At 43.5% G+C, this 22,036-nt stretch overlaps 1 long non-coding RNA gene across 1 annotated transcript; it reads left to right on the forward strand.

The window, feature by feature from the left end:
- The first annotated feature begins 7,274 nt into the window (after positions 1 to 7,274).
- On the forward strand, positions 7,275 to 18,734 carry LOC118292317. Its single transcript, XR_004786875.2, has 3 exons — positions 7,275 to 7,413; positions 8,516 to 8,664; positions 16,109 to 18,734. It is a non-coding gene; the product is annotated as an uncharacterized LOC118292317 (long non-coding RNA).
- The last annotated feature ends 3,302 nt before the right edge of the window (positions 18,735 to 22,036 follow it).

The raw sequence follows: 22,036 nt of genomic DNA on the forward strand, positions 1-22,036 counted from the left end.
ATATATTAAAAAGTAATAATAAGAGACTAAATGAACTTTGGAGACGTAGTGGATGAAATTACAACACGTGAAACTACAGTTTGGTTATTGAAGCTCCAGTTCATCTCAGTCCTCTCTGATGGGACAGAAAGGCTCAAGTGATGATATAGAAAAGACACAGAATCTCATAAATTCCTCACCTCCGTTTCTCCTCATGATAAAAAGAACGAATCCTCTTCTTCCCTCCCGCTGTTGTAATTCTGCCTAATTCCCCTCTGGACTTCACCAGAATTGATTCAAAGTGATATTAAATCATAAATTCGAACACGAGAGTCGTTAAGAGTTTCATTAAAAACCATAACTCGGGAGTTACTCACCATTTCCCAGACTCTGAGAAACCACAGGTGCTCATACATCTGAGAGATTAAATTCTGAAGTGCCAGAAAATTAAAATATTAAATTGAGTTATACGCTATGATTAAATCGGTCTAATCAACATGTCGCACTTCTCCAGGTCACAAGGGGGCGGAGACGTTTTCACCCTGGTTTCTTGAGATTCACTGTCTTGTGCATCGTCGAGGTTTCGCCTGTATTTGTGAAGTTGTAATCGGAAATATTCAAACCCCCCCAAATTACAGTAATGATTTATAATTCAAAACCTACGACGGAGTTTTGGGGCAACATTGAGGAAAAACATACAAGTGAGACTCTGAGAATAAAGTTGTAATATTATGAGAGTAAAGTCAAGTCAAAAGTTAAAATTTCATTTAATATTATATAACGGTAATAAACAGCAACCCAGGAAACATGCGTGACACCCTGGCAACAGCTTCTTCTGGTGCGTGTCACACGTTAATGTGACGTTATCACTGTTCAACGTTTATGAAACGCTTTTGCTCGTTGACCCAGACTGAAGTTACAGATTCACAAAGTTTCTCCACGTTCCTCGTTTTAACGCATGGGTCTACTCTTCTGACATCTCTCCACTAGAATAACACAGGGACCAAACTCAATCTCATAATATCACAACTTTATTCTCACAATATTATTACTTTAATCTCTTGTAATAGTACGACTTTATTCTTGTAATATTTTGACTTTATTCTCGTAAAATTACAACTTCACTTTTGTAAATTTAGGACTTTATTCTCACAATATTTTGACTTTTTTTCTTGTAACAGTACAACTTTTTTCTCATAATATCACAACTTTATTCTCACAATATTATTACTTTAATCTCTTGTAATAGTACGACTTTATTCTCATAATATTTTGACTTTATTTCTGTAAAATTACGACTTTATTCTCACAATATTTTGACTTTTTTTCTTGTAATAGTACAACTTTTTTCTCATAATATTACAACTTTGTTCTCACAATATTATTACTTTAATCTCTTGTAATAGTACGACTTTATTCTTGTAATATTTTGACTTTATTCTCGTAAAATTACGACTTTATTCTCACAATATTATTACTTTACTTTCTTGTAATAGTACGACTTTATTCTCGTTTTATTTTGACTTTATTTTCGTAAAATTACGACTTTATTCTCACAATATTTTGACTTTTTTTCTTGTAATAGTACAACTTTTTTCTCATAATATTACAACTTTGTTCTCATAAATTTACAACTTTATTCTAACAATATTATTACTTTAATCTCTTGTAATAGTACGACTTTATTCTCGTAATATTTTGACTCTATTTTTGTAAAATGACGACTTTATTGTCACAATTTTGACTTTTTATTCTTATATAACTACGACTTTATTCTCTGAGTCTCCAGTTTGTTCTTCTCTCAGTGTGGCCCCGAATACTAATGCAGAGCTATAGTGAGCTTCCTTCATCAAAAGTACACGTTGCTGCTGTCGTCTATCGACCCGTCTCTTGATCCATCTTTGAATACATTGTGAGATCCCTCTCATTCTGTGGTCTCAGGTCTTGTTCAGTTCACACGACCAAGCTTCTCTGGCATGTCGCCTCGCATCTCACCCACTGTACTGTGGATGTGACTATATTTATCTGGGGCTAAAGAGAATACAGAAAAACCTTTTGTGGAATCAGATTTGTCACTTCTGTCACATACTCGGTGAGAGGCTCCGTTCGGCGCCGAGGGAACGAACGGCGGTTTGAGATCATTTCCCTGTGGGAGATAAACTTGTGTATCCGCTGGGATCTGGTGCCACGGCTGAACACGAAGAGAAGCGCGGCGCTCCGCCTGTCTGTCGCTGTGAGAGGGACGAAGTGGAGGGAAATCAGGCCAATTAGAGAAGACTCGTGAGATGGAGAGACGAAGGGCGAAGGGGGAAAGAGGGAGAGACAGAAATGGAGAGAGTGGGAATCGACCGGAGAGATGCATGGACGTGAAGTGGAAGTCGCTTGTGATTGTGAGGGAAAGAGAAGGGAAAAGACAGATTCATGGTCTTCATCTCCGCCCTTCGTCCCAGCGTCCTCCTCTTCCTCTTCAGGTCTTTGTTTCATTGTTCTTGACGGATGTTTCTTTTTTAAAAGGAAGACGTCGAGTTCGACTTTGAAAGTAGCCGCTGGTGTTTTGTCCTTTGAATGATGAAAGAGCCGGAAACATATCGACCTTATTTCATATTTGATGTTTTCACAACCCGTGTCTCATATTTTTTACTATCAAAGGTTTATAAATATATATCAATATATATTAATTTTTTTCATATTACTGTCATCTGGGTATTTTCCATTATTTCTAAACAAAGACCTTTCAACTTGCGGGTCTAGCCCCTTCAAAGTCGTCGCAATTTTTCTTTTATAGTCTTGAAATGATGACGGGGATCAGACTTCTTTATTTGAACTACAAGAAAGTATATGTACTCTCTACATCGTGCCTGTTGTGCTTTTGTCCTATTCATGTTTGAAGAAGTTGATTTGTTTTTAAAATGTCACTGAACAAAAATTATTGTGAGAAAAGATTTTCTCAAAACTTCAAATTATGGAAAAGCCAGGTTTTCATCTTCTAAGATATCCTACGGATGGTAAACACTGGTATTTAAATCATTATTTCTAATTAATTTTGTCTTGATATTTACTTGATATTTGATCACTCTTCATCTCAAACGACCAAATCAATGCATTTCTTTGTAATATTGTAATATTTTGTTCGTTGTCTCTGAAGCAGAAGCGTCAAACACACAATGTCAAATAATCTACATTGAATTTAGACCGTGAACATTCAACAGTCAAAGATGTTAGAAACAGACAGGAGGTGTCAGAGAACACTGCGGTTGTGACGAGGAAGAGGAGCGAGAGAGCAGGATGTGATGAAGGAGCGAATGAGCAGCAGAGTGAGAGATGTACAGATTCAGAGCGGGAGATTGGTCCGACGCTCCCTTTCACACATTCCCATTAGTCTCTATGGTAACTCTCTGCTCCGGGACCTGATCTGAACATTAAACAGCCTCAGTGACGGCGGCGGACATCCATCTCCAGCTGAGGCCACGCTCCAGGCTCCAGGCCACACGTTCAGAGATCTGTATCAATGTTTCAGAGATTTGATCAAGGTGCATCACCACACGTGCAGAAATCAACAATGAAACAACGACTAACGATATTGTTACGATTGTGTTCGAAAGTATTTGGCTAAAAATCATCGTGTTAATAAATCAGGTGGTCGTGCTGCCCCCCGGTGGCCAAAACATAAATGACTGCAGGTTCTAAGAGTTCCTAACCAAACCGGATGACGTGTCTCATCCCACAGCTTGTGTGAGAAATGTGCCAGTTTCTAAAATCATTTTGTTTTCTTCTTCGCACAGTGATGCAGTGAAGCAGTGAAGCAGTGATGCAGTGATGCAGTGATGCAGCGGTCAGCGCCGAAAACCTGACGCCAATTTATGTTTGCCAACTCTTCCCGTGTCTGTGTGGGTTTTCTCCGAATAGCCCGGATTCCTCCGACAGTCCAGAGAAAGGTTAAAGGTTAGAGGTTAAAGGGGCAGTACGCGATTTGAATCCAATACACTTCTTGTAGGAAATCGGCGAATATTTCCTCAGGGGTTCGAGTCCCGACCAGCGCAGTGAAAAAAAATCAACAACAAACAATCTTGCTCCAAAATCGCTCACTGCCCCTTTAAGTGGAGGCGCTGACTTGACTGTAGGTGAGAATGTGAGCATGAATTATGGTTCGTCTCCATATATCGACCCCTCAGCAGACAAACGGTACGGATGATGGATGGTTTTATAAATGGCTGCTGCTGCTCAATCGTTCCTGGGGACTTCTCACCCTTCTCATCCTTTAACGTCTCTGCTACCAGACATTGACACTTGTGAGGAGAAGAAAAACTGAAGAGAGGAGACATCTCAGCAACATCTCCCGTTCACATTCCATCGACTCGCATTTTGGTGCGGAACAAGCGGCGCCGCTTCATTTGTTATATGTCAAGGGGAATAACCCCGGATATATATTCACGTTCCCATTCTCTTCCTCGCCGCGATCCGATCTGGATTTTGATTTGCCGGCCACTTTGTGAGGAGGTCGGACTCAGAACCTTTTTGTGTGTCCGACCGCTGAGGGGGCGGAGGAGCGGGTCACCAGCGATCTGAACGAGATCCCACTCGCCGAGCGACGGCGGAGCAGCGTGGCATCACGTCTGCGGCGTGGGGACGACGTAGAGTGACGCACGGCGTCGTGATGAGCAGAGGGCGTCAGCAACGCGACCCTGAGTCACGTGGTCGGACGAAGGCGACCGTTTTGCCCGGAGGCTGTTTGTCGTCAGCTGAGAGACGACGTTGACCGACTCATCGGTCGGCCTGACGACGATGAATCTGTCGGATCTCTGGTTTAATATGTATCAACGATGGATGTCAAATTGTTTTCCAGAATATCCCCATTAACATTTACTGACTATTTTTGTCCTCATACACTCAACACACTCTGAAATACGTTCACTTTGATAAGGACAAGATGAGAGGAAGGGAAATGGAAAAATGTTGTTTTGGTTTTTTTCCCCTTAGAAATTGTTTAAAATGAACAACAGGAAGAAAAAAACCCTCTTTTCCTCAAAAGCTTTTCTGGGACTCCATTTGTTTAAAGTCTCTCTGTGTGTTATCTCGTCACCAACTTCAGTTTGTCTCATTTTATTAATCTTAATGTTTTTTTGGTTTAAAACAAAAAGTTCTTTTAAAGAGGTCACGCGTTGTTTCCATCCCTGAAAACGTGGCTGGAGAAGCGGCAACGTAAAAAAAAAATGTTTGTTCCGGGAGATTCGGTGTCTCGCAGACGCACATACACGTCAGTTATGTAAAACCCAACATGTAACATACAGAAAAGTCGTGTTTTGAAATCACAGCGATGTCGCCCATAGAACCAAAGATGAATATATCGTAGAAATAAAGAGTTTTGCTGTTTTGTTTTGTTTTGCTTTTCGTTCCAGCACGAAACAATAAACCACACGAGGCAGTTTGCATCGCACAACTGAGAGTCATTTCTATTGATCAATAAATCTATCAAGTAGCTGCAGATATGACACTTCATGGTCATTGTGAGATACGGTGCAATAAAAAACCTTACGACCCGCCCGCGGCCCAGATGATAATGCCCCCGCTGACCAGCGGAGGGCAGCGTGGCAGGAGTTCACGCTCCTCATCAGCCCGTCGCCGGCCCCTGGCCGACCGCACGCCGCTGCAGGCGCAGGCTCAAAATGGAAGAGAGACATCGAGCGACGTATTCTCATCATCTACCGCACACACACACACACACACACACACACACACACACACACACACACCTGGGCATAGATAGTGTGTGTTATGATCAGAAAACCTCACGCTGACTAATTGAAATCTACTCGTGACGCACGTCAACATGCCTGCGGCGTTTCCGTGCGTCACAGCGGCGAATCTCAAACGCGACATTGTACCAAGCTCGGTTCGACCTGCAACGTTTCTTCTGTGTGTTTCATTCTGGACTTCTTCCTTCCATGTCGAGTTTACTGCTGCAAGGACTTCGATCGGTCATCAAGCACCTCACGTTGCAGCTATGAGCCTCTACATGACGCATATTCCATGACTGTGAGTTCCAGTGTTGAAATGCAGCAGGGGAACTTTGTTCCACCAGAGGGCGCCAGACGCTCTGATTTCTTTTTTCCTCAGGTCAGAGAAGGGAGGGGATTCCTTCTGCTTCTGACCGGCCCGCCTGTAGCAGTGACTGACTCCTCGCCTCAGCTTGACCCCGATGAGTCACATGACCGGTGCCGGCGGTGTGATTACTGAGCAGCTGTCGCGTCGCCTGTTGGAACTCCGGGGCCGGACTGAGTGGACCGGACTGGACTCGGCTGCAGAGAGAGAGAGAGTGGAGAAGGGATAGAAATCCAGTGGACTGAACATGGACGGGGGAGAGCCATCGTCCTGACGTTCACGTCACACCATTAATATTAAAGGAACGCAGACCTCCAGCACCATATTTCATCCCACAGTGGTTTTATTGGACTCGGTGAATTTAATTTGATCCACTGCAGCTCATGTACAAGGTGTTTAAGAACGAAGAGGACAATGTCAATGGTGCAATTAAGACTTGGCTGTCTTCGACGGTTTGTTAAACTCTCCCTTCGCAATTTATTTCAGCTCCTGTTGCATCCTGTTGATTTAGCCTGACCATAAAAATGACTCTGCTGCCTCATGAAGCTGCGCAGACAGGCAGCAGAGAGAGACGGGGATGATTATGGTAGTGAGGTGGTGATGTACAGTAGGTGTGAGGGAACGTCATTACCTGGAAGGATGAATTTATTTACATGAAACTGAGATTAATAATCTATTTGTCCCTCTATGGGAAATTTGCCAGGTTACAGCAGCAGAGGGAGGACTAAAAACAAAATCGGTAAAAAGTGAGTAAAGCTGCAACATAAACACAAGAAATCATATATAGAATGTAATGTGCGAGCATAATAAAAACAGTATGAGAGGATTGCATCAGATTATGTATTTTCTTTTTATAAAAAAACAACCATATCCATTATCCTACTAATAATACACATTTTTAACGCACTTTACATGCAAAACAAAAGTGCCACTATGATTATCACTCATAGTCTTACTAATAATAATTTACCTATGAAATCTGGAAACTGCAGATTCCTCAGACACTAAACATTACTTTTTCAGCGTCTCCAACATTTAATTTGTTGTTTTTACAGTTTTTTTCGTCGCGACGACTGCGGACACGCCCCCTCGTGACGCCGACCCTCCCAAAGCCTGCTGTGATTGGCTAATTATTTTAAAAAGGAAAATGGCGCGTGCTCACCGTGTCGGTCCCGGTTCAGTCCGTTGTTCACTCTTCCGGTTCACTGACGTTCACTTATCACCGGATCCAGCTCGTGTCCTCGTCCCACCCCGACTCTTCCCTCCGGTCCCGGTCCCGGTCCCGGTCCCGGGCCGGAGTCCGTCCGTCCGCTGCTCGTCTTCCGGGAACCGCAGGTAACACCGGAAACCCGGCGCACACAACACAGCTGCAAAACGGACAGGAGGTATCACTCCTACTGACTGTTGGGCGACGTAAAAACGAAGCCACAGCTTTACAATAACATTGAGACTTTATGTGTGTTAATTATGTGAGTTTGTTTTAGAGCTCCACAGTTAATTGATTTGTAATCGACGGCTAAATGAATCGCCAACTATTTTGATAATCGATTAATTGGTTCAAGTAGGTTTTTTTTAATGAAAAAAAGTCAAGATTCTCTGATTTCAGTTTCTTAAATATGAATATGTTCTGGTTTCTTTGCTCCTCTGTGACAGTGAACTGAATATCTTTGGTGTGTGGACTAAACAAAAAAATCATGTTGGTGGGAGAGAGCGGCGTGTAAACACCCCGAGGGAAGTTCAAAGTGCAGAAAGAATTTAATTCAAATTTGAATAAAGATGAAGTAAAGGTAATCTTGTGCAGCAGTCAGGGAGGATAATGATGATTATTATTATTTTTATAATAATTATTATTATCATTATTATTATTGTTATATTATTATTATTATTGTTATTATTATTATTATTATTATTATGTCATCACCGCTTCAAATTACACCCTCAACCTAAGAAGTGACTTTTAAAATGACAGGACAGTTCTATTAGAATAAATTTGACTTGGATCAAGTGGCCACTGGGTTTGTTTGTATCTTATTCAACCTATTCACCTATTTTTGGTGGAAACTACTAAAAATAAATACTAACACTATTTATTTTTATTAAGATAACTTGTCATCAATATGAGAAAATATAGAAATTAAAAAGAAGAATTTTCAGTTTTTGACCTTACAAATAGGAAACAGCCATTTAACTGCTCTGAAGCTTTTCCTCATATTGCATGATCTTCACAAGAAGATGTACATCGGCCATTGAATAACACTAACATATAAAATGATTCAATAACATTTTAACAATATGTGCTCTCCAACTTTCTGAAATTTAAATATATAATGGCATTTTTTATGTAGAAATAAATAAATAAGAGTCTAGGATATATATGTATGAGGTGTTTAAATTGTTAGCTTGACAATAAGTGATTACTGACGCACTTCGTTTGCAGCTGACAGACCTGATGGGCTTCGTCCTGATCTGCAATGTACATGATGTGCAATATGAAGATGGTCTGCTGCCACCTAGTGGGAAAGGCGATGCAACTGCACCTCTATTTCACTATTCCTTGTGCAGCTTGAAGAAGGATCTATTCAGATGGTAAGGCTGACACACGCACACACACACACACACGCGCACACACACGGACACACGCACGCATGCACACAAAACACACACGCGCGCACACACACACACACACACACACACAGTTAGAAGGCAAGGAAAATCCTCTTCGCTGTTAAAAAAAGACATGCAAATATATTTGCTTATGTTTCTTTAGACATATGCCAAAGTCACGTGAGTTCACATAAGTTAGAGTTCAGATTGTCAACACACACACACACACACACACACTGGAGGTCCAGCCTGGAGTCCAGCAGTCTGTCACAGATGTGCCTGAGCTGAGAGACCGAAGGCTAAGAAACCCACTCAGACATCCAGCCGCTCATCTGGCTGAACATGAGGTTCTAAGTGGGTCATTGGAATCAGAAACCTACACACACACACACACACACACACACACACACACACACACACACACACACACACACACACACACACACACACACACACACACACACACACACACACAGAGATCACATTACTGAATTTGTGGTGGAAAAGTTTGAAATAAAAATCTTGACAGTGCAATATTCCAGTAATGTAAAGGTAACCTTGCATTTTTACAGTGACCCCTGTGATCTTCTAATGATGATCTCCAATGTTCCGGAGAAGATTCACACGCTGAAAGAAAAAGCCTTGAGCTGACGAGTCCTGTGTGTTACAGAGACTCAGAGGACCTAAGAAATATATTCATTATAGTATCTGACTAAATGCCCCAAAAAAGATACGATACGAAATGTAAACACCCAAAGGCTCAGACAAATATTGCGGTGTCTTTAAATTTTAATTTTTTTCTACTAGCTCCTGGTGTTCGTGGTGCTTGGGAGTTTTGAAGTTCTGATCTTTATTGGGCTCACAGCTCCGGTGTGTCTGACCAAAAGGCCTCAGGGCGCTGGGAGACGTTATGAAGTTGTGGATTCGATCCCTGGGGAATAATCGCGCCCGACACCCAGAAGAAAGCCTCGTATGAAATGGAGCTCAAGCCTTACGAGGCCGTGTGAAGTTTGAAGCAACTGGTAAACATGGTGGTTTCCTTTTCTGACCACCAGTGGACGAGCCTGCTGGGACCCGGACGGATTCTGGGAGCTCATTTAAATCTGCTCTGCCAGAATACGCTCCGGATCGCCTCCATTGGGAAGTGATTCCTCGCAGGTCCAGTCCCAACCGATTATGTGATAGTGGGCGGAGTTCATACCGTGACCCGGAGGTAAGCGTCGTTTGTAAACAACCAAGATGGCTGCCGCTGATGAACAAGCATTTGACTTAAAGTACACGATATATTCAAATTTCTCCCACAAAAAAAACGTCAACGCTCGTTCACAGACATTGTGGAATCATCATCGCAGACATCGCCGACTGGTAAGGCCTCTTGGAAATCTAAAATGAGCTGAGCGGTCCCTGACTAATACCCATTTGAGTTTTAGTCATGCTTATTAGCTTACTACAGAATCGATAGTTAAAGTATATGTTAAAGCAAGAACCAGTTGGAAATAAGACGTCTAAATAATAGTCCGACAGTCTGTTGTTTGCGAGGCAGGAATCGTGTGTGGGACTGTGAATGATGGGGGGGGGGTCTGTCCGTGGGGAGGAGTCAGGAGTCAGTTCAGCGCTCCAGGTCCCTTCAGGCTTTGGCAGCGTCTGCCGACTCAACATGGCTGCCGGCGTTTGTCTCCGGAAGCAGCAGGGAGGAGGACGCTGCTCATCAGTCTTCTCTCTCTCTGCAAACAGGCACATCTGTTTACTTGTTTTTGATTTTGCCTTCATGCGATGTGAGTCGTGCACATTTTGGGGCAGATGGACGTCGTGGTCAATTTGACCTTGAAACCAAAAGGCTTTGTAATTTAAAAAGAATATATTTTTTCAGCTTCCGTTTCAGTCTTGTTTTTCTCAGCAGGCGTCGTTCTGCCTTTGACCATCAACGTGACTGATAAAGATCTGTGTTAAGAGCCAACCAGGTATTCATCGTGTTCATTATGAATACGAATAAACTCGTTACCATTTAAAAGTCTCAGGAGTATAGGTACATCTCTGCGATGTACCAATTCAGCGCCCGCCTCCCTTTGAAGACCGATTGCGTCACAGCGGCGCGACCCGGCTGTTCCATTTCCAAGGCTCCTTCAAAGGCGGCCAACAATTGCGACCTTCCGTTCCCGGCCCGACCAATCCCAGGATTCATTGCGCGCCGCTGACGAACTGTTGGACCATGGGCAGACGGCAAATTGGAAATCCATCGTAGACCAAACGTCCTCAGAAGGAGGCGGCCAGAGGCGGCACACCCAGCTCCCAATTCCTCTACATTGGGTGAAATATTGTTAAATTCCCCATGATTAAAACCATTTATTTGTTTTAAATGTAGTTGCAGAAATAACCATTAGAAAAAATGGGGGTGACGGAGTCACTAAACACGGTTTCCCTGGATCACCGGACTTCCATTGAGACGATTAACTGCTGCTGCCGATGCTCCCGACTCATTGAAGACACGGGACGGGGCAGTGTCACGTCTTATGTAACATGCGACCACGTCAGTGAGCTTCATCTCAGCCTCCAGTGTGATCGCTGCCATATATATATATACTTCAAGTGTTTGTGAGCTCTTGAGCAGAAACGGCCTGAAGCGCGCTGCAGTGTCTGACAAACGCTGCTGCACATAAAAAGACATTCGTCCTCCCTAAAGTCCGAATCGGTTATCGGTATCGTACATGCGACGCGCTTTGACTGCCGACGGTCGACTCCTTCACCGGCAGCATCGCGCCCTTTCTCTGCCGCTCTCTGCTGCTTTATCAGCGAAGCTCCAAAGTTCCGCGATAAGACGCCCCAGCGTCACAGTGGGAATAAATTAAGAGGAGCCTCACTTCCGCAGAGGCTTTCCCCCGCTGCGATACCGTACATGGAAGTTGGAAGGATTAAGCGAAAGAGAAAAGCCTGAGCCAAGACATAATGCCTCTTTGAAAATCCTCCACACCCCCTGCAGACGACTAATTTCCCTCTCTACTTAAATCCACTTTCCCTCTGCGTCTTCCTTCTCTCCCTTCCTCTTCGTCTTTCTGTGCTGCCTTTATTAATGTCACCGCCAAATCGCCTTGACATCATGTTTATGGTGTTTGTGTTGCCGTGACTAAGCCGATCTCGCCGGCTGATTTCCTTCGTCTGAACTCGTCACGTGACACTGGTGCAGAAACATACGGACGCCTCGGACACATTTACATATCCTCGTGTCCTCACGCATTATGTTGTCAGAAGACATCATCTTCTGTTGCCGTTTGAAAAGACTAATTTCAAAAGAATTTGGAAAAAAGATCCGAGGTCGTTCTGCCATCGTCGTAGGGTTCAGCCTCCAACTCATCTCTGCCTTCCCCTTCCCTCTCTCTTGGCAGCCCGTCGGCCATCCCTTCTTATTGTTCTCCTCTTTGTCCTTTGCCACCTCCCTCGTCTCTTTCTCTCTCTCCTCTCGTTCACCTCTCCTTCATCCTCCCTCCTCTCCTCCCGCTTGACAGCAACAATCAGAGTTGGTGCAGAGACGAACAATACGGTATTGACGGCTCAACGGCAATAATGCAGATGCTGACGCACATTTTTTCAAGGACAGTCGGGCCTCACACACAGTGGGGACGGTATGGAGGTTTAGGTTTGACTCTCTCTGTTACTCTGCCCCTCCGTCCTTGTCCTCGCTCTCTCCGGCATTCATGCAGATTTGAGGAATTTATCCAGAACCTGCCGTTCTCCACCCGTCCACCAGACGCCCTTGGATTTCCTCACTTGACTTCTACATCCACCTGCTCACCTGTTCACATTCCCCAAATCCTCCTCCATCCGTCTTTCATCATCTTATCAATCTCTCAGTGAATATATGACCTGTTCACCAGTCATGTCCGTGTTGGAGGTCTGTCTGAGTCCGACAACACGATGAGAATGACGTTGTTCATTGGTTCGCCCCTTGGCCATGCGTACTGTCGTAGGTACCACAGAAATACAAATCTACTGTACTACCAATCATGTTGCGATCTCTTATCGTGCTGTGGCCCTACAACATGGCTGCAACCAGAGCTCCAGTGTTGTAGGCTTGTTTACCTCCTCGTGTTTTGTCTTCCTGTTCTCCTTCGTTGACCTTTTGGATGTTTTCTTGCTTGTTTGGAGGGCTGGTGAAATATGAACACAGTTAGTGAAGTACCAACCGTGACGTCACCCGTTGGTTTGGGAGCTGCTGTTTTGAAGCCTTGATGGGTTTTTTTAAGAATTTAGGGGCGTGGTCTGGCCGAGAGCTCGTCCACTGCAGAGAATACAGGCTTCATTTTCTGGACCCGGTGACTACATCCGTTTTTATCTACAGTGAATGGTTGGGTCCTGGTTCCTACTAATCAAAGATTAAAACCAAAACTTTCAAACAACATCACTAAGACACGGATGGCTGATTTTTGATTTGCATCATGCGCCTCACGTCTGGGGAATAATAACATTATTTACATGGTTTAGTTAACAACTCTCTTTCTTGCCTGTCGAAGCTTTCTGGGTAGAACTCTCACACTTTACGACATGTTCCACAGTATAAGACACAGACATAATTAGAGGCCCCCCCCCCCCCCCCCCCCGTGTGCAATGTGTTGTTGTCACTCCACACTCTCAACTGTCTGACTGATCTCACAGAAGAAATCATCATAATCTGATATGGGATTTATGGGATTTAGCTAATATTCTTGTATAATAATCCTAATCGTGTTATAATCCATTTTTTATGTGCATGTCATGGTCAGGTATTATCTGCAAACCTCCCTCCTCCAGCCCCCTCCTCCAGCACCCTCCTCCAGCCCCCGTCTCCCCCCTGTTATTTGCTTATCGCTTTTCCTGACTGTCCCTTTTGAAGATGCTGACCTTCCAGTTTGAGACTGTCGAAGCAGCAAAATTCAGTCAATCTGACTCCCCCCCCCCTCGATCCTCTTTCGCTTCCCTGTAGCTTCGCCCAGTTTAGTTTTACACATTGCAGCACAAGAGTGTAAAGAACAGGACGATGTGAAGCCTCTTTCAACATCGACATCGAGGTTTGTCTGAGGCCGACAACACGATAAGAAAGAGCTCGTTCAATGGTTACGTCTCCTGGAATTCCAAAGAAACTGGGCAACGACGTAACGTCTCATATTTTCTAAGATTTTGACCCTTTTAAAATGCGTTTCATTTGGTTCGGGTTGTGGTTAGGGTTAGGGTTAGGGGTATACTGGTTTTAAAAACAAATAATCACCACAATCAATCAAATAACCACTACATCTTTCTCTCTTCTGTCACTTTACCGCCACATTATAATATCTGCCACTGTCGGAGGACAAAGGGAAAACTATGCGGCTGATACGCCGGTTGCCAACCGCCATTAAAAACTGACGAAGAAGAAGAAGAGTGTACAACCAATCGTTGTGGCCCAAGAACATCAACCAGAGCAGGTTATTCCTTTATTCGTCGCACAACGGGGAAATATTGGGGTCAGATTGTTTTCATAGAAGCTGGCACAACTACAGACGTTCACATTTGTCCTAATTCTTTAAAACCTGCTGTTGCTCTCAAGTATCAACCTGCCGTGACGTCAGCCGGTGGTTTCTGAGCTGCCGTTCTGAAACCTCTAGATTTTTTGCTCCATCACAAGAGGCGTTGAAATCTCTTTTCACAGACTTTCATCTGTCGGTCAGTTTTGATTGGTCTCCGATCTCAAGAGAGGCTGATCTCACCGGACGAGCGCCGGAGACTCTTCCTTTCTCCACCACACGCATTTGTATGTAAACGTTGGGATTATTACTTGAGCCATAAGGTTTAGCTGTAATTAATTCCCCAGACCAGCGAATCATTTTTACCTCTTAAACGAGCCGAGCTCGTTTTGTGGTGAGAGACACTCCGCAGATTTTCCTTCGGGCTTCCAGAGACGATTAACAGTTTCCTCAACAACGTCCTTGTGTGTTGGTGGTAAATTAACAATTTGTATATGATGTTTAGCAGATTATACTTTATAAGATAAGTATACGATTTCTATCCCTCGTTTCTTTTCTCTCGTTCTGTCCGACTCCCCGAGTCACGTCTAATCAACAAAATGAATTTGTCTGTTTTTCCGTTGGCCTCCCGCTGCTCCTCTCTTCCCTCCGCGTCACATCACCGCTTCTTCCTTTCATTCTTCATCTTTTCCTCATTTTGTTTCCTCCCGTCCTTCCTCTCCCCTCCCTCCCTTTATCATCGGTGATTTGAACACATTTATTTTTTTATTCATCATCTCTCCCTCCCTGCTGCCATCCATCCATCCATCCATCCCTCCATCCTTCACCTCTTCCACCCCGTGTTACTTTCCCCCCTGCCGGAATTTCTCTGAAATCACCGTTGTCACGGCAACCAGCCGGGTAATGACTTTGAAAAATATTCAAAACAAGCTTTTTTCGCCGAAGCAAAAAGGTGCAGGTCTTTGTCCGACCGGGTTCGAGGATTAAAGCAGAGAAAACTCAACCTGTTAAAACCTGTGGAGTCGTGTTCTGTTCTCTCCTCATCAATTCCCCTTTGGTTTCCTTCCGGAGGAAACATGTCTGGCTCTTCAGCTGCTACATGCCCATTTTCCTTAAACCCGCTTGTTGCTAAATTTGTCAGGCTCCCACTTAGTCGTGTGCAGTGAAATCTGGTGATTATGTTGGGCGTGTTACAAGCAACACCGGACATTGAATCTGTTGTCAATATAAAAAATGTTCCAAAGAATTCTGTTGTTTTTACCTTTTCTAAAAGCATTCTGGGAAATGTGGTTCGGACAGACGATGCATGTCGCCGCCACGTGCAGCCGGCAAACACATGAAAGTACATGTGGAGCGGCGCGTAGACGGGCTGCTACACACGCACACGCATGAACACATGCAAATGTGCGACTCCATATTTATTCTGCTCTGTACAAATATCTTGCCGCTGTCACATCTCGGACGCCGGCGTGCGCACGACCGCGCGCGCAGCTTTGTGTGACATTTTGTGAACGCGTGTCCCGAGGCCCCGAAGTGTCAGTGATGCCTCGTTCATGCTCGGATGAATTATTAATGAACGCCTGTGTCTTTGTTGTTCTTTCTTGAATGCATTTTTCTTTTTCAGACAAAAAAAAAGGATATCAGGAGACGATTAAGGTGATACGACGTTAAATGAAAATGCATGAATGAATATATTTTACTAAGGTGAAGACTTACACAAAGCTGGAATCAGCCTGAAGAGCTTCATCGTGTTGTGGAATCATTTGAATCAACGTCCACACAACAGATTTAATGGAAAGTGAATTTGACGTAAAGAAAAGCAGCAGGTTTCCAACCAGTAAAAAAAACCACATTTGTCTTTCTGTTTTAAATATTTAATCCACAGAACGGTTCACTCTCTCATTCCTCTGAAATGAAACCAGGATATCTATTATATCACATTTTATATTTTCCAGAATGAAGACGCGGCTGCACGGCTCAGTTCACTGCAGACCGAGGATCCGTCCGACTGCCCCTCATTAAAACACCACCAGTGTCAGCATCCATTGATGTAGAAGTCCCACCGCTCCGGCGCCGCTCGCTCACGTGCTCGGATCAATGTACGCCGGGCTATAAATAGCTCTGCTCGTGTGTTGGATTTCCCTGGCAGTGAGCTAAAAATAGAGCCGGGGGTGGCGAGGGGGGGCGAGAGGGACCCCAGAGGAATAAGACCAACACAGCCAGGAAGAGGAGGATGCTTCACTGTACCTAACATTCCTCCTCACTGCTGAGTTCGACTGTGGCTACTGCAAGAATCTCACGTCACGTTGAGAACACAGAGGAAGTCGACGTTGAGATCGGGGCTACTGCTAAATTTAATTCAGCCTTTCCCTAATTGTGGCCAGTTTTTGTTTGTATCAATTCCTTTGTGTCCATAAAATGTCAGAAAATGATTGTGAAATTAAATACCCACCACAAATTACCACAATGTAGGGTATCACATTCACCTCCACCGTTTTCTTCAGTTTTCAAAGTGATATGAAATAATACAATTTGCAGCCAGAACCTGTGACGATTTGTCAATGGACTGAACGACTGCCACTTGGGCGTCTTCCTTTGGAGGAGACCTGAGGTTTGGACCCGTGATGTCGGCCTTACACTGTCGTAGACAAATTTCCATTGTCGGTATGAAATCATGAGAGTTTTGCTCGAGTTGAGGCGCGACGCTCCCGTCATCTGGATGTGGTGATCTGAGCTGTAGTCTTTTTCTCGTCTTGTCCTTCCGATAGAATCAACCGTGTTTGATATTATCGTACGTTTTAAGTCTTCGCTCACGCAGATGCGGACGTGAACATTGTCTACAACCGATAGGTGAGCTCTTTCCAGAACCAAACAGGAAGCAGAAAAGCGCGTAGGGGTCCGGGAATACATGCTGCAACATGGCGTGGAGACTCCGGGGAAGCCTCGAATGCTGCGGTTTCTTAACTACCTGGTTGCGTGAACGGGGACAGAGCATTGGATGGACCCAACTGGTGAGACTCTAGTTCGAGGCCCAGACTCGATCTCGAAGAATCCAACGGGCAGTGATTTGGAAAACTCGCAGGTCAGGTAACAAATCTTTAAAGTATTTTGTGGGTCACAGTTGGGATACATTTGGTTTGAAAGAGAATGAGGGTTTTGGTTTCTTAGACGTCTAGATTAAATTTGGTCAGAAACCAGTTGATCAGACGCCAACATGTTTAGTGTCTTTTGCTCATGTAACATTTCAGATTTTATCAGAATCGGATCAATTGACCTATTGATAATGAAAAAAAGCCATTCCCCTTGAGCTAGCACAGAATCCTCTTCTGAACTCTACCCTTTGTGTAATCATCGATTATCGCTTTGTCTTTTTAAAATAGACTGCTGCCTCTCTGAAGGGATATTAGTATTGATTCAGTGATATTTACTGATGCCATCAGCTGAGCACTTTTCTTTTTAACTGTGCAATACAAAAGGCCCGAGGAAAAGTAATAAGGCAGCGTTTTACATTATCAGAGCCTTCGCTGCGGCGCTGGATATGAAATAAGTATTGGGGCAATAAGTGCTCTCAGTGCTATTTCAGAAAACAATACAACAAGGGATGTGTTGTCTTTGGATGTGCAGCACTTTTTCTTCAATCACATTTTCAATTGCATTCGTGTGCAAGCGTCTATACAACAATACTTTACCACAATTTCTCTCTGCAAATTGAACACAATTGACAAAATGTCATGTAAACCAAAAGACTTGCAACAGTTTATTGTGTAATGTATCAACACGAGTCTCATACTGCTGCACAAACGTTGCTTACTATGCAATTGTTCCTGATGAGATCAGCAGCCTGCACCAACGCCGATGTTTTCGAGGGTTTATAAGAATGAAAAACAAAATCATTATTGTTCTGGTCGATTTGTAAAAGTCACAACATACTTTGCCGTTCATTGTGATGGCAAAACGAAACGTACCTGCATTAAGAGACGGTCGATTTGTTCCGTCTGTGGAAACTTTGATAATTCTCAGTTCTCCTTGATTATGTGTAGTTGTTTTTTTTTTCATAAAAAACGTGTGTTAAAGTCCCCAACATTTGGTTGCAACAGCTACTGCTTACACTTCTTTATTTGACTCCCAGTTTGAACAACTGCTTACAGATTAAGGTTGGGTGCTGCATTTATATACTTTGTCAAGCCGGTGAGAAATGTTCTGTGATTCTGTTGACGTACTTTTGGATTTGGAGCAGCTGTGAAACCGTCAAAGTGCAGCAAAGTCTGATGGCTGCATCTTTCCCCCCCTGATCTCTGTGGCAACAGAAGGCAATTTGACTGAGGACCAGTTGGTCTGACTCGGGAATAACCAGTTAAATAGGCCATGTGCTCCCTCGCTATTACTGTGTTTGTGATTATGAGTCACACTTTACTCCATAAATGGCAGGAGGTTCCTCAGCCCTCTGCTCTTCTGGACCTCGTTAGAAGTGTTTGCACTAGCAAGCCGAGTTGCACTTGACATTCAAATGTGTTTGTGCTCTCCACCGCGACGAAGCACAAAGTAGATACGATGCACGCTTTAGATATGATGTCCAGAATTCCCTCACAAGAAAAATTTGTTTTTCAAAGCATTTTACAACTTCTAATTTTGACCAATGAGCTGTGGCGAGATGTTGAATGCTACTTATTTTAATAACAAGCATCCCGTATCAAAAATGTTGACATTTTAATATTATAAATTCTGAAACTGACTCTCTGACTCATCTCCCTCTGTCTGAATTTTTTTTTTAGCCATCCATAATCTAACTTCATCAACTCCATCAACCGAAGGACGTGAAATTTTTCGCATCAACCACTTTCTTAGGGGATGTACACCAGAGTATCATCAGCGTACCTGTGATAAGCAATCATAAGAAAAGGTATTCCTTTATTCGGATCGCAGAAAAATAGAGATCTATATGAAAAAAATATACAAGTCTATCTATTTTATAGAAGGAAAAAAGAGGGCTAATAATCGAACCCTGTGGTACTCCGGAGAAGACGGTTGATGAGAAAAGAAGACTACCACTTCAAAAGAGATTGCTCTATTTGTAAGTGTTTCAAAAAAAAAAGGGCCTGAATGTTTTCAAAAGAAGGATTCTAAAGAATACTAACAAATCAATGTTCAAAGAAAAAGAAAAAACCCAGACAACACTTTCCATTCAACCCAAGCTGCGCATGAAATGACACCTCCACCTTCCCAACAGCTCACCCAATTCTCCAGAACCTGGATTAAAGGTTTAGTTTCCCCTCCTGGGAACAGGACTCGTGGACGCTGAGGAGCGAGAGCCCACCTGAAGTGGCTATGACCCATTTTGAGGCGGAACAAAAATAAAAAAAATTCTGGAGACTGATCCAATTGAATCATGTGTGAGAATGTAGGCTAGTTGCTGCCAACACGTATTGAAGAACGTGATTACCACTCACCCTGAACCCCACAGGGCACATGTGAAGATCACGGGCTCTCGTTGCACTTGAAGGGATGGTGATAGAGACTCGGGCATGAACTATATATTGATTTCAAGACGCTATTATTTCAACCCTGTGGGTTTTTTTTGCAACTGTGTCTCATTGCAGAGTCCTCTGACTGCAGCCGTGCTGCATTGGTCCTGCAGGGAACTGTGCTTCTCATACGGCTTAGATATCAGTGTAGAGGGCAGAGCTCCGTAATTAATGACTGTAGCTCATATATAAGCTAATATTGGTCAATTTTCTTGATGAGTGTATCTGTCTTTCTGTTAATCACCGGCACACTCTCCCTAGAAATGATGTCCTTATTAAAGGATTACACACACCAGGAAGTAGTTATGTCCTTCGTGTTGCAAAAATATAACTACTGTAATGCAGGAGACCTGAGTTTGCTGCTTCTTACAGAATTGCAATTATTTGTTTACCATGAAATTTATCAAACAGTAGCCTCTTTTTTTTTTTTACTAAAGTTCTTCTCTTGTGTTTTGTTAAGTCATGCGAGACAATGCCACAACTTGTGTTTTTATATATGCTGTGCAGCAACCTTGAGGTTTTTTTTTCAGGTATTGAAACCACTAATTCAAAAAGCAAACATTTTCATGATTTACTGTACGTGCAAAGTTTTATTAACTCATTCGATTTTTCTTTTTGTTTGTACTTGAGGTCAGAAACTAATGACTGTGAATACAACCAACAATGCCATAACAGCATCATTCACTTATAATCATTATATTTAAAATGCTTCATTTGGCTGAATTCAATTTGTTGTTGTCAGTGCAGGAAGCTGCTTTAATTATGAAAAGCAAATTATAAACCCAGCAAATTTTGTTCACTAGGTAGAAACGGTCAAACCTGGTGTGGGTTTGGTGTTGGCAGGTGGGATGAATTCCTTTGTTGCCCACACATGTACCCATGCTTTTACACACACACACACACACACACACACACACACACACTGTGAGTGAGTCACAGGGCAACACAGCCTACTGTATCAGTCTGTGGGTCGCCAGGGGCTGATGGGGCCACTCAACCGTGAAAGAGGGAACGGAGGCATAACACACACACACACACGCACACACACACACACGCACAAATATGTGACATCCTGTTCCCTCTCCCATCTCTGTCACTCTGACTCGTATGATTTAGAGATTTAAATCTTAAAGAACAAGCAGTTGATTGAAGCAGTGTGAAGTCGCAGATTTTGATTTGTCCGGATCGTTTTAACGTTCCTGCGTCTTCCTTTACGATATCTGCACCTGTCGGCTAAATCCACAGACTGCGTGTATAAAAAATGGACGTCGTCCCATTTCGGAAGCATATACTACAAATATATATACGTTGCCAAATGTGTTGTGGAGGAAATGTAATTGCCGCACGGCTGAATGCATACGGAGCGCCAGGATTCAGGCTCCTGCATCCTTGGTGGTGATGATGATGATGATGATGTCAGTTTTAGGCCACTAAAAAACTTAAGTGTCTTTGCTTCAACTATTTTCAGATTAATTAAATCTCATCATCTGTCCCCTAACCCAACCCAAGAGCTACACTTCAACATAACTAGAAACAACGATTGTTGGCATTTAGTCAAGTGTCAACGTCAGCCGCTGGTTTGTGAGCTGCCGATTCGAAGCCTCAAGTTTCCGATATTTACAGTCGCCCTCTGCTGGTGATTCCAGAGAATACATGCTTCAGGCATTTCCGCATTAGCTTCAGTTTCCAGACCCGATGACTACGTCCATTTTGATATACAGTCTACGGTGCATAAGGCAACATGCCTATACAAACCCCGCCCACAAAAACTCACCATGAATGATACTGTCGATTCTTCTCACTCTTCTGATTATGAATCTGTTAATCTTGCAGAAGCTTTTCATCCGTCGTGTTATAAGCGAGCTGCAAACAAACTTTTTCCAAAAACAGCAAGCGACCTCTGACATTCATCCCAATTGACTGAAAATCGTTTTTCCTTCCTCTCTCCGACAAACATTACATCACTTGTCGTCATTATCACTATTACATCATCACGTTGTTGCCACATCATTCATGTTGACTCATGCCTGTAGAGGAACATTCATGACAAGTAATGACATCAGCTGCGTCTTTTCTTTCCTCGGCTTCTCTCTACACTGGAGGTTCATATTCACTGTGCTGTCAATCATCTCCCATCATTTATGGTGTTTTTGTTCATTTTTAACGAGTTTACACGACGGTAACAGTCGCTGTGTCAGGCTGCGTGAGAGAAGGCGTCCTCAGTTGCAGCCATGCAGCAGCTCTCCTGTGCCAGGCTGACCCCCCCCCCGTGCATGTGTGCGTACACGAGCGTCTTCTTCTGCCTCCATCCTACATCACTGTACAGGCCCCCCCTCCCCTCTCCTCCCCCCTCCCTACCTC

Source organism: Scophthalmus maximus, chromosome 22, assembly GCF_022379125.1.
Source record: "Scophthalmus maximus strain ysfricsl-2021 chromosome 22, ASM2237912v1, whole genome shotgun sequence".
NCBI lineage: Eukaryota > Metazoa > Chordata > Actinopteri > Pleuronectiformes > Scophthalmidae > Scophthalmus > Scophthalmus maximus.